Source organism: Microtus oregoni, unplaced genomic scaffold, assembly GCF_018167655.1.
Source record: "Microtus oregoni isolate MIOR12 unplaced genomic scaffold, Mior012 000002F_ref0000024, whole genome shotgun sequence".
NCBI classification, from domain to species: Eukaryota; Metazoa; Chordata; class Mammalia; order Rodentia; family Cricetidae; genus Microtus; species Microtus oregoni.
The window spans coordinates 61,250,585-61,264,408 of record NW_024543061.1 but is presented as its reverse complement, the minus strand read 5'-3'; the positions used below and the strand labels follow the sequence as shown (position 1 = coordinate 61,264,408).

The 13,824-nt window shown below is 50.1% G+C and overlaps 1 protein-coding gene across 4 annotated transcripts in view; it reads right to left on the bottom strand.

Moving 5' to 3' along the window:
* Nucleotides 1-13,824, bottom strand: part of Ninj2 (ninjurin 2) — a 104,112-nt gene that overhangs the window by 2,969 nt on the left and 87,319 nt on the right. Inside the window, exon 1 of one of the 4 annotated variants that reach the window (XM_041641356.1) lies at nt 5,062-5,151. The exons of 1 other annotated variant lie outside the window; for it this stretch is intronic. The gene's annotated coding sequence lies outside the window, so the exon portion shown is untranslated. Of the gene's footprint in view, nt 1-4,732; nt 4,919-5,061; nt 5,152-13,824 lie in introns of those variants that run through there. 2 more of the 4 variants (XM_041641351.1, XM_041641343.1) reach the window with 2 other exon arrangements.

Sequence of the window (13,824 nt, the reverse complement as noted above, 5' to 3'; positions counted from 1 at the left end):
AAAGACAGGGTTTCTCTATGAAACAGCTTTGGCCGTCCTGGAACTCTCTGCCTGCCAATGCCTTTTGAGTGCTGGAATTAAAAGTGTGTGCTACCGCCACCCAGCTAGTAAATTATTTTTTAATTATCTTAAAATAAAATTACTTTTGAGGTATAAAATAAAGATCTCCCTAAGCCGCTAACTCCAAAAGATGAAACCATAATATAAGGCTGTATGTGAACCTCTGATTTAGACCAGGAAAATCAAGTCCCCTCTCTGCTGCAGTCCCTCCATAGTTGGCCACCCAAGAGGACTTGGGAGATCAGGTTAGCAATGGTGTTTGGGGATATGGGGCTAGAAGAGGCCAGAAGCAGGGAGACTAGTGCAGGGTGGTCCCATAGGGCATGATGGTGCCCACCTGTAATCCTGGAACTAGGAAAGCAGGGTGTCTTAGGGTTTCTGTTGCTATGAAGAGACACCATGATCATAACTCTTTTTTTTTTTTTTTTTGAGACAGGGTTTCTCTGTAGCTTTGGAGCCTGTCCTGGAACTAGCTCTGTAGACCAGGCTGGTCTCGAACTCACAGAGATCTGCCTGCCTCTGCCTCCCGAGTGCTGGGATTAAAGGTGTGTGCCACCACCGCCCGGCTTATGATCATAACTCTTATAAAGGAAAACATTTAATGGGGTGGCCCACTTACAGTTCAGAGGTTCTGAGAATTTTGTTTGTTTAGTTGGGTTTTTTAGCCTATTTAATCAGAACCTTGGGGCTTTCAAAGAAGCCAGGTGTGGTAGCTTACATCTGAAATCCCACTACTTGGGGACAATTGCCATGAATATAAGGCCAGCCTGGGCTAAACTGTGCCTCAAAAATAAATAGGACTGAGCCGGGCAGTGGTGGTGCACGCCTTTAAACCCAGCACTCGGGAGGCAGAAGCAGGTGGATCTCTGTGAGTTCGAGGCCAGCCTGGTTTCAAGAGCTAGTTCCAGGACAGGCTCCAGAAGCTACAGAGAAACCCTGTCTCGAAAAACAAAAAACAAACAAACAAACAAAAGGACCGGCTAGACGGCTCAACAGCTAACATGCTTGCCACACAAGGCCTGGGGAGTCTGATACCTACAACCCACTGTGGAAGGAAAAAACCCACTCCTGAAAATTGTCCTGACATCTACACATGTGCCACGGTATGCATAATAGACACACGACAGCAACAAACATTTAAAATATACACTAATAAGTGTATCCGAGATGTCCTAAAAGTCTATTTGGAGTTGAAGACAGTGGCTAAGTCTGTAATCCCAATACTCAGGAGGCTGAAGCATAGGTTCACTTGAAATTCAAGGCTAGCCTGGTCTACATACAATGAAGACACAAAATACTGCACACACAAACCCAAACTCCCTACTTTTGTTTGTTTTGGGTTAGTTCTGGTTTGGTTTAATATATCTATTAGATAGGCTCTCTCTATTTATAGCCCAGGCTAGATTTGAACTCACCATCTTCTTGCCTCAGCATCTTAGGAGATGTATGCACTCCATCCAGCTTTAGGCAAGTTAGGAATGCATGAGAGGCGGTGGGGAGAATCAGGTGCATACCTTGGCCAGGGCATGAGACTGGAGATCCATAGAAACTCCTCACTAAATATACATAGCACACCTGCTAAGACAACTTGAGGCTGAGTACCCTGCCCCCCCCAAATTAAAGCAGGCAGTCACCATCCATTCAGGCCCTGGTCTTGACTCACTGTGCTACAGGCTGCTCGCCCCAGGCACCGATTACTAGTTGTTTTTCATGGCCATCAAAATCAGACTGAAGGCCCCATGGGTGTTGTTCGATTGGGAGAGTGTTTACCTAGTGTCCAGAAAGCCCTGGATTTGATTTCCCAGGACAACACAAATGGATCCTGGTGACACATACTTGTAATCCTAGAGATAGACAGGGGTCTTGACTGGGTTTGTTTGCTCTGCCAAAGACTGAGAAGGAGGCAGGGCTGTAGTGGAGCACGCCTTTAATCCCAGCACTCAGAAGGCAGAGGCTGGCGGATCTCTGTGAGCTCAAGGCCAGCCTGGGTCTACAGAATGAGTTCCAGTACAGTCAAGACTACACAGAGAAACACTATCTCCAAAAAAAATTTAAAAAAAAAATAAAAAAATAAAAAAAAAGAGGGAAAAAATAAAAATGAAAAGGTAGGAAAAATCTCGAGCTCAATAGGTAGCATCAGAGAAATCTCAAAGAGCACAGACAACCAGATAGCATCAGTAGTTGAACAGAGGCCTTTAACGAAGGTGAGCAGACCCACACATAGGGCAGATGCTCAAGAAAAAGACCCTCTGCAAAGCAGAGGGAGACTCAGAAAGTTGAGAACTCTAGTCTTTTCTTCTCCAAACTCTTTCTTCCCTAATTTAGGGCTGGTCAGTTCGAAGAAAGAAGGGCTGAATTGGTCTGCCACTGCTGCAGAGCAGAGCGTTGGAGAATCTGTCTTAAGCTGGAGCTAGTTCATCAGTGGGGGCTGCTGGTGGGAGAAAAAGCCTGTAGGAGACGGAGCTAGACAAAGTCCCCAGTAGGCAGGCAGACAGGGACAGGGGCGTGGCTAGGTAATTCCTATCAGGGAGTCACCCATATCTCTCTGGCACTCTCCAGAGGCAGAGGCAGGAAGATCAAGTTCAAGGCTCCTTGAAGACTTGAAGTTCAGATCCTCAGCGCTCACATAAGAGCCAGGCATGGGGGAGCAGAAACAGGTGGATTCTGGAGTCTGCTGGCCAGCCAGCCTAGTCAATCCAGGAGCTCCTGGTGTGGTGAGAGAATGTCTCAAATAGAGCCAAGAGTGATAGGGAACATACCCAACTTTGAACCCTGACCTCTACAAGCATGTGCATGAACATTCCATCGCCTACACAAATTTAATTAATCTACAAAATGTTCAAATATGTTTTATTTGAACATTTGGGTAGTCCCGGTTGCAAATAGAACATTTATCCTTCCCTGAGCTCTGTGGAAAAGAGAAGGCAGAGAGATGCATTTTGAAGGTGATGTCTAGGGGTTAAAATAGCATCCTGCCAATTGGTGGTGGTCCACACCCCTGATCCCAGCAGAGGAGGCAAAAGCAGGCAGATCTCTGAATTCGAGGCCATCTTGTTTTAGAGAAGGCGTTCGTGGACAGTCAAGGTTACATGAAGAAATACTGTCTCAAAACAAAAAACCAACCAAACAAAACATCACCTAACTCACAACTGTTAAAAAATAAGTTAATAAAATCCCAGGTTTTTCTTGAACCCCTGCGTTAGAGCAGCTCCCACCACCTTGGGTGGCTGGCTTTCTTTTGTTTGCAGGGGGTGAGGAGGAAGCCTTTGTTTCGTCCCCCCCCCCAGCTGCTCCTCTCTCCCTGTGCTGTGATCTTTTAGTGATAATACTTACTTTGTAGTCATGGATGATAACATTGTATCAATAACTAAAACTGCTAGAAGCGGCTGAGGGAAGGACCAGGGACACTTCAAGGTGGTGAACCTGTGCCCAGAGCTGCTTTAAAGCCAGAAGTGTGCGGATGTCTTTCTTAACTGTAAAGCACTTTATGAAATTCACATTTACAAAACAATAAAGTCAATTCAAATTCCCAAAACTAAAAAATAAAATTTAAAAACAAAACCCAGATGCAGAAGAGATTGGCTCAGCTGAGCGCTTGCTGCTCCTGCAGAAGACACAGGTTCGGTACCTGACACTCATGTGGTGGCTCACAACCACCTCCAACTCCAAAGCTAGGGGATCCAGTACTCTCTTCTGGACTCCCCTGGGAGCCTGCAAGCACATGGTGCACATACACCATGCACATGCGGAGAGATAGAACACCCACCCACACACACACACACACACACACACAGGAACCAGAGTCTTACTACCTAGCCCCTGCTCTCCTCAAACTAGCTATGTAGGCCAGGCTAACCTTGAACTCACAGAAATCCACCAGCTTCTGCCTGTTTGGATTGAAGGCATGGGCCACTCTTTTTTTTAAAAAAAAAAAATATTTATTTATTTATTATGTACACAATATTCTGTCTGTGTGTATGCCTGCAGGCCAGAAGAGGGCACTAGACTTCATTACAGATGGTTGTGAGCCACCATGTGGTTGCTGGGAATTGAACTCAGGACCTTTGGAACCGTTGAGTCATCTCTCCAGTCCCATGGGCCACTCTTAAAAAAAAAAAACAAAAAAAAAACCAACAAGCCAGAAAGAAAAGTTCCAAGTCATCCTCTGCTATGTAAGTTTGGTTTTATACACCCTGTCCCCTCACAAATCAGACTAGGCTTCAGAGGAAGCCTAGAGAATAAGAGAGAGAGCTGTAGACATAGAAGGCACGGGGTAGTCCTGTCTTTCTCTGACCTTTCCCCCCATTGGATTTTTCTGGGGTCTGGCTTGCAGCCAGTGCTGAGGTTGGGGAGGTGGTAACAGATTGGGGGTGAGGACCTGTTGGACTTGGAAAGCCACTCCCTCACCCACAGCTTTTATAAATGAAATTCAAGCAAGTCTCTGTGTGGGGTCAGGTGGCCTGGCTAGTTAAAAGTCAAGGATCTCAGGACTAACCCCACAAAGGCCAATGGTCACTTGGGTCACAAGGTTATAGTCCTGGCCCACTTGGTAAAGGCCTGTTCTGAGTCATGAAGGACACCCACAGATAGCTCACCTGATCAACATCCTCCTCCTCCCCCCACCCTTGCCCACACTGAGCTGATACCCACCGGCTCCCAAGCCCCTCCTTACCCATCCTCCAGTACCTTGTTCCTCCTCCCAAAGGCAGCTCACTCGTGGTTCAAGAGTTGCTAGACTGGGCTAGCTCTAAAAGCTTGCAGTGGGCAAGCCTTAATTCAGCCCTCTAGCCATGTGTGCACACTGACTGTGCGTGAGGCTAGGAGGACAAAGGGGTACCGGAGTGGGTGAGTACCTCTTTCCAAATTTCTGCAAAAAATGTTGTAATTTCTCAGCCTCCTCCTCCCCCCCCCCCCCCCCGGCCGGGCGCTTGTCTCTGTGTGCGTCGTATTCACACGTGCACATCATGTATTCCGCCACCGGGCCACGTGCGGCCTCCCTACCTTTTGCTGCTGTCTCTTTAAGAGCCTGTTTTAGAGAGGATGTGGGACTCCCGGTAGGAGGTGTAGGCCTCTTTGAATTTAGGTCTCTCACTTTCATTTTGCTTTACTGGGCTCCTCTCCGGAAGGATAGTTCTCCTGTGTCCACAGGGTGGCATGCGAGGTTTGAAGAAACTGCTTGGGTACTGGCTGTCGGGGTGCTCTTTCAGCCCCGAGGAAGTGCCTGCCACCATATGACAGGCCCAGATTGTAGAGGAATCCAGGGACCTGAGCCTGAAGACAACACAAGGGAATAGCCTAGAACCTACCAGACACCACCGTGAAGGGACAGCTAAAGACATTCAGTGCTGATGGAACCTGGTGGTACTGCCTGCAATGCCAACACACAGGAGACTGTGGCAGGAGGAATGGGAATTTCAGGCCATCCTGGGCCACACAGCAAGATAGCAAACCCAAACAAAACAATCTAAAGAAGCCAGGTCAGGGTGGGCTGATGGGTGTGGGGACTGCAGTGGACCTGGAGCCTGGGGAGGGAGGAGGAGTCAGAGGCAGCTGCTATGAGACCCTGGAGGAAATGGCTTTGAGGAGGGTCCCCTCTCTGGATCTTTGCAAGTGAGGAAAATATTTTCCCTGCCTTCCTGGGCCTGAGGATGGAATGGGCTGTTCCCCTGAACCCTGCAGTAAGACATCCTCTTCTCCTGAGCCCCAAGCCCACTACAACTCCATCAGGGATCTGGCTAAGGGAGGGGGATGGGAGGGAGGCCAGTGGTACCTCAGAAGATCTGGCCCTTTAAGGTCAGAGCCCAGGCGGGTCAGAACAAAGGCCCGGGAATGTGGGCTGGATCAGGGAGCAGAGCCATCCAGTGTGACTCATTCATGTTTCATGGACTCAGAATCCCTGGCTCCTACTTGCCTCGGCCTTTCCCATGGCCAAGGGACAGCACTCAGGGCCTGTCTGCAGAGCTCACACCAGGTGACCCCCATCCAACCCAAACCCTGCTAGGGAGGGTACATGAGCCTGGGCTCCTGGCTTTGGGGCTCAGTTCTACCCAGATTGTGGGTAGATAGGAAACTGAGATTAGATCAGGAGGAAAGCCAGGCCCATGGAGGAGAGGTAGAAGGACCCTTCTTCCCAGAAGTACAAACAGAACCCACATTGTTCTCTTCCTTTCTTAGTCTGAGATCTGTCTCCCAGTGCCCATCTCTCAGGGGCTCGCAGAGGGCCTGCTCTCTTTAGCCCTGTATTTTCATTTAGTAATAGTGGGACACTGAGTCTAGGGTCCAAGAGGCCCTGTTCTAGGCACACAGCCCCAGAGAATCCTGCCAGCCAGGGAAACCTGGGAACCTAAAGGCCACTCGCTGGATATAGTTGGTGTGAGTTGCAACAGCGGGCTGCAGAGGGAGTAGGGGTAAAAACTCAGAGGTCCATTCTGGGGCCCCGAGTACCTCCAGGACCTGACAGTATATGGGCTTGTGATTGGGATGGGTGGGTAGAGGGTAAGCACACCAAAGACCTAATTCCCGCCCCTTGCCTTGCCTTCCCCCTTCCAGTTTACAATCCCTTAGCCCTCTTGCCAGGCCCTATCTGACTCCCAAGACTGGGGATCCCTTCAAGTCAACCCCATTATTCAGCCCTTCATCTTTGTTGTTCTGTATTCTTGCTTCTTTATGAAACTAACGTGGTCAGGAAGGGACTGCCTCTTTAAACCGAAGAGTAAACATGTTGTCACATGGTTTATTGACATTCTGTTTATCAGGGACTGTGATATCCACTGGCTCATTCTGCCTTTTCTTAGAAACAAGATGCTGTCTCACAGTGTGTGTGGTGTGTGTGTGTGTGTGTGTGTGTGTGTGTGTGTGTGTGTGTGTCCTGGAAGCTGGATAGTAACTGTTCTACCAAGAGGCTACAGAGGACCTAGAGCCTTACAGGGTGAGCACTGCCAGGAGGTGCAGGAAGCTGAAGGAGACCTGGGTCCCCCTCCCTGATCTCTCTAGCTGAAGTATGAGCAGGCCAGCTCTCCCTGGAGCCGAGTTCTTCTTAGCAGAACCATCTAAGAATGGGGAGGCCCCCTCCTCTGGGCGGAGAGTTTCAGGGTTGAGGATATCAGCTCAGAGGCCAGGCAGCTGTGGGGCCAGGCAGGGTAGAGGCAGTGAATCACTTTGCCCTATGCAGCTCCAGGCGCTGGTGACCTTTGAGTGAGTCACTGCTGTCAGTTTTGAGAAAAGCCATGTGGGCAGTGTTTCTGTGTGTCAGCTCAAACTCAGGTTCTGCACAGAGTAGGCCCAAAGGAGCCATGACCAATGACGACCTTTCAGTTGGCCTCAAAATGGCAGTCCACCCAGGAGTCTAGAAAGATGGTGGCGAGTGCCAGGCTTCCTGATTTCCCACCCCAGGAAAGGGTGGGTCCAGCCCAGGCAGAGTGCTTGTTTAAATAATGACTTCAGGAAAGTTATTCTACTAACGGGTTTTAGGTGGGTGTTGGAGCATCTGCTGGCCTGTCAGAATTGAGTGTGGGAGGACGATGGGCCTGCCCCATTGTCTTGTACACGTACTGGAACCATGTAGTGTAGCTGTGTGTAGCATGGAGTGTAGCTGTGTGTAACATGTAGTGTAGCTGTGTGTAGCATGTAGTGTAGCTGTGTGTAGCATGTAGTGTAGCTGTGTGTAGCATGGAGTGTAGCTGTGTGTAGCATGTAGTGTAGCTGTGTGTAACATGTAGTGTAGCATGTAATGTAGCTGTGTGTAGCTGTGTGTAGCATGTAGTGTAGCTGTGTGTAGCATGTAGTATAGCTGTGTGTAGCATGTAGTGTAGCTGTGTGTAACATGTAGTGTAGCATGTAATGTAGCTGTGTGTAGCTGTGTGTAGCATGTAGTGTAGCTGTGTGTAGCATGTAGTGTAGCTGTGTGTAGCATGTAGTGTAGCTGTGTGTAGCATGTAGTGTAGCTGTGTGTAGCATGTAGTGTAGCATGTAGTATAGCTGTGTGTAGCATGTTGTGTAGCCTCGGCTCCACCAATCCGGAACCACGCCGCTCATGGTTATGGAGGACCATACCTAGCATCTGGCGCCGCACTAAATACAGGACATGAGTCAGCTGGGCTCTCATTTAGTTCAGCAAAGGAGGTGAGAACAGTCACCATCTAGTGAGCAAAATGCAGAGAACCCAAGCAACTCGCCCCAAACCACACAGCAACGTTTCCCCTGCCTCAGTACTGGGGTCTGCAGTTTGACAGATCCACTACACTGTCCCAGAAGCTAAAGCAAATTACTTCGGTTCTAATGATAACCACAGGAGTTCTGTGTGGAGGCGCATGTCTGTAACCTCCGCACTCAGGAGGCTGGAATACAAGGCAAACAAGGACAACCTGGGAAAGAAACAAAATGAAGCAATGAACTCTAAAGCTGAAATACGTGGCCTGAGATGAAAGATGGCAGTCCCACAGTCTGGGAAGGGCACGCTGCTCAGTGGAAGTCTAGCCCTCAGCCCCAGAGAAGCTTGCGCCAGGCTTTCCTGAGTCTTCACGGGCTGTGTCCCCAACCCCTGCGTTGTTGTGGGAAGGTAGGACATAGATGTGAAGGTAAACCTTGGATTCAAAATGGTAAAAAGGAAGCTGGCTGGTGGTGACTTTTAGTCCCAGCACTCAGGAGGCAGGGACAGGTGGATCTCTGGAGGCCAGCCTGGTCTACAGATCAAGTTCTAGGACAGTCAGGGCAACAGAGAGAAACCCTGTCTGGAAAAAGAAACAAACAAAGAAAGTTAAGAGGGGGCTGAGGAGAGAATTTGGGAGAACAAGGTTGACCTCAGCTTCTTTGGCTGTGAGATGGGAACGTCCGTCCTGTTTGCTGTGAGCAGCTGCAGCTGAAGAAGGCTTGCCTTTATTCACAAGGCCTAGGGTTTGACAAAGGGGAGGGAAGGAGGAGGAGGGAGACAGAGAGGAGGCAGCCCCTAGCAGGGGCGGGGGAGGGGGGCAGGGAGAAGAGGAGGAAGATAGGTCCTTGAGAAATACTGAGCATACTCAAGAGAAGCAGGACAACCCCCCAGCTCAGGATTCTACTCCCACGTGTGGTTCGACAGGCATTTTAAACAGTCTCTTCTGCCGCAGGGCCTGTCCCAGCTTAACTTTTGGTGTAGGCACCGGTTAGCTTTTTCACAAGCCCCAGGGACTTGTAACAGTCTCTCTCTACCACGACTCTCTCCACGCCCAAGCCCTGCCATACTACACCAGCCTCCCAAGAAAGGGAATGCTCACACAAGCCCCGTGACACCACATCCAAGGTCGCTGTTCCTGCACTTGGGCTGCAGCCTTCTCCCTACAGCCACCCATCAGTCTGTCTCCTACTCCTTTCCCCACCCTTCCCCAAGGGGCCGGCTGACAGCTAACCATCCTGGAGGCTCTGCCCGCGCCCCAAGCAGGATGCTCAGAAGCAATGGCATACATTACTCACCGATCTCTGAACACACTCCACCCTTCCCGCCTGTCTGCCCTATGCCCATGGGAAGTGTCCTCTCTTCTAACCTCTTCCCCACCAAGAACACCTTACCAGGTACTGACAGGCTCTGCCCCCTGTCTACACTGGCCTTTGGTCATCTTTAAGCCTCTAGATGGCTCCCTCTGCTGTGTCTTCCCCATCCCTTTTTGGGACAAGGGTTCACTGCATAGCCCAAGCTGGTCTTGAACTGTGCTGCTTCTGCTACCCTGATGCTTGGATGACAGGCTTGTGCCATCATGTCCAGCTACTCTCTACCCTTTAGATCCTTTCATGCATATTTTTGGGTTGCACAGCTCAGTGTCTGTAGTGATGGGGCGAAGACCCTCCTACTCCAAGTGTCTTGCTTGTGTTTGGTGTGCAGCATTCTGGGATGCCGAGGAAGGAACTTAGTATCTCAAGTACGCTAGCTACACTGTGCTCATCCACCAAGTATAGTCCTAGCCCAGTATTAGATTTTACTGTCTTCAGGTTCTTTAGGGTGAGCCACCAGGGACATCCCCTCTGGGACAGGGAGCGGCTCGGGATGTGTGTTGGAAAACCTGCTCCACCCTAAGGACTGTCTTTTCTCCTCTTGACTCCACTCAGCTGTGACCCTCATGAAGGGCTGTCAGATAGGCCCGGTGCTGTCTCTATCTTCAGGCCAAAAACACTCAGAAGTGCAGATCTCTGCGGCCCTCGGCTTGGGGCAGGCCCGATGCCTCCACTGTGCCGCCCTTGGCCTTCCATGCCAAGAGCAGCCGTCTTGCCCTTAGAAATCAACAGCGTCTAATCCGCGGTAGGGCGGGGTGTCTGTTGCGTGTTATTCTGCTGATAATCCCTGACTGGCCCTGAAAGCTCCTCCAGCCATGGGTGCAGCCTCAGTGGGAGGCTCCAACTCTTGTTCCAGGCAACAGGCCTGGGCCTCAACTTTGCAACACCAAGAACGAGGGGCGTGGCCTTCGGGGGAAGGGCTGCGGTGCTGTGGCTGTCCAGCAGGGGAGGCCAGGAAACAGCTCAGAGAGGCCCAGGTTAGCTCAGCCCCTCCTGGGCTGGAATCCAAGTCCTCTGATGCCCAAGTGACAAGGGGCCAACAGGGCTGGTCCTTCACAAGAGGAGACTGAGTGTATAGGGAGGCTGCAAGGGAGGACCTGCGTGGGAGAACTCCCTGGGGGCGTAGGGCCTGCTTACTCTTTCCAAGGAGTTTGTCCACCTCCCCTGCAAACAGAGCTTTGCCTGTGGCCTTCAGGAGTGCAGTTAACCGTAGACTGACCACACACAAACTGCCCAAGAATCCATCTGCTCTCCCACAGAACCCCGGCCGGACCAGGGCACTTTCTGGCTCAGCACTTTGCTCTGAGGTTTCTAGACCGCTTTGGCATTTAGCCCTAGAGCCCACTTTGGCTTTGGGGTTCACAAATACTGTTCTCAAAGCAGTATTCTCCGAGTCCACCCAGGCCACCTCTGCTGACCGTAGGTCGATCCGCTTTTTAAGAGTTAACATGTAAACAGTTAGCATCAAAGCAGTGTTGCTAGCCAGAGCTTTAAAAGTGTGTGTAGCTAGTCCCCAGTTGTAAGGGAAGGAATTGAGATTCCAAGAAATCAACTGCCCGAAATCTCCAGATCTGGACTGTGTGGCCATATGGACATTCTTAAGCCTGGATTCTTTCTTATATACGGTTCTCAATGGTTTGTGGATTTGAAGCAGCAGCAGCAGCAGGAGCAGCAGCAGCAACAGGAGGAGGAGGAGGAGGAGGGATCACACAGAAGGGAAGGTGCTGGGCTGGAGGTGTGGCTTGGTGATAGACCACTGACTTCCCTTTAGTGTGAGGGCTTGATCCCCAGCAGGGGTGGGGGCTGGGTAAGCAGTCTCTGGTTTAACAGCTGAATCAGACACGCAAGGGAGGAGTGCCCAGGTGGTCAAGGTCGGGCGGGCGTGAGGCCCACTGTCCTCTTCCTGATTCCTGGAGGCCTCCTCCTTTCTAAGTACCTGGGCTACACTTTCATTTTCCTTTGAATTTATTTAATAGCACCGATTTTTACAGAAAACCAAACGTCAGAACAGTTCAGTAGTGTTGCTCAGGCTCACCCAGGTATTAGAGTTATTGGGATTTGAGCCCAATTTGACTCTGTGACCTGGGCCCTTAAGTCACTACACCATACAGCCCTGGAAAAAGGGCTCAGAAGCCTCGAAAAGCCTGCTATGGTGGCTCATACCTCCAATCCCAGTGTTTAGGAGGCTGAGGCAAGAGGATTGTTTAAGGCTAACCTGGGCTACAGAGAGCATTCTAGTTCAACCTGGGCTTCAAGAATGAGACCTTGCTTCAAAAAACAAAGAAACCCTCAAAGATAGAACCACTCTAAAATGTTTTAATGTTGTATTTCTAGATCTTTCCGCAGAATAAATAACAAATTAAACCAAACTTGTGTTTCATTTCATACAATCAATCAGGATGGTCTGGCAGCTTCTGTCCCCTGTACCCATTATTATTACCACACTACTGCCTTGCTTAAGAGAGCCTGAGGCCCCTTCTTCTTTTCCTCTTTTCCTCCCTGCACGGGCACTGAGGCCTCATGGATGCTGGGAAGGGCTCTGTCACACTGTGGTATACTATCTCGAGCCTCTGAGGCACTTGTTTTCTCTAAGCCTTGATGGAGAACCTAAATCCAGATAGAAGCCGAAATACAGAACAATGAATAAATAAGTAAAGACAGAAAAAACAAACAACACACCCATAAGACTTTGTGAACAAACAACAAAGCCAGAAGTTAATTACGAAGCTGAATGTCAACATTGCCCATGACCGTGAGAGTTTGAGGTGTCCCCACTAGAACATACATTTCAAAAGGCAAGGATTATCTGTTTGGACTGTAAGGCAATTAGAACAAGCAGTACTAACAGTTTCTGGCTGTAGTCCAGGTGAGAAGGCCCCGTGAAGGAGCCGGTATCTGATATCTGACAGCTAGATGGGGAAAGGGGAAGGTGGCGAATTTCCCACCCCGCCCAGCCCTGCGAGAGCCAAGGTCTAGTTCAACAAACACAGTCCAGCTCCTATCGTGTGCAGGCATCAAGGATTCAATAAAGATCCCTGCCTGCCTCAAAGACCAGGCCTCCCAATCTCCCAAAACGGCAAGGTTTAGCAGGGAATCTGGTTTATGAAATGGAAAGCCAGGAGATAAAAGCCCCTTCATTCCGCACAAATGCGAAAGTTTCAGAGACTCTGGACTTCGGCTCACGGCTCTGGCACCTCACTGGACATGGTAAGGGACGGAGTGAATGAATGATGCTTTCGTTCAGAATAGGCAGAAGGAAAAGGAGTTGAACTCCGTGACTCTCTCCAATGGAGCATCTTGCTCACTCAGCAAGGACTACATGAGTGTCTACTGCAGCATCCCTGGTCCCCGCCATAGATGAGACGAAGAGAAGAGGATGCTGGGAGCACTGGGTCAAAGCTGGGGTAAAAACTGTCCTAATGAGGGCCCTTCTGATTGACGTGTCAGCATGACTCAGCAGGTCTGTGCCAGCTTCCATGAATTAGAAGACGCCTCTCAGGACCCAGGCCTAGGTGGGTCGGCCCTCATCCAGCACTCCTCCCTTCCTTTCCTGAAAGTGCAGTTAGGGACCTCACGTGATGGCTCTCTTCCTTTCTCAGGAGTCCAGTGCCACTGTGAGATGCAAAGATACAGTAACTGAACCCACATCTTCACTCTGTGGTCTTCACCTCTGATGCAGCGGACAAAGCTGAAGAAAATCAAGGAGGACCGAACAAGCAAGCAACGGCAGGGTTGTGTGCGGAGGAAGGAATCCAACTTGAGCCTGCCTTCCGTGTCTTTGCCGGGTGACCTCAGGCCATCATGAAGCCTTGTTGTTTCTCTGTTTCCAGGTGGGTGAAGGAGTCTTCTGGAAGATTTTCTTCTCACCGGAAACCAGCGTAGGCCTAGTCTGGATTTTAGCAAACCCACACACAGTAATTTGCTAACCAAGGTCGAAGGAATACCATGGGAAACAACCCAACAACAGGCTCTGGCAAACCCGCTCCTTCTCTGTCTTCCTCCGGTCTAATGACCGAAACAAAAGCTTGTGCATAGGAGGAGGTACTCCTCCTACTGAGCTACATCCTCAACCTGCTCCCTACCTCCCTATGGCTAAGACACAATCTCCTGTGGTCCTGGCTAGCATTAGTAGCTGAGGATGACCTTGAACTCCTGATCCTCCTGCTTCCACCTTGCCTGTCCTGGGGGTCCTGGGGTTACAGGCACCCAGGTGGCCTTGAATGCTTGGTCTCAACAACTTTCCTT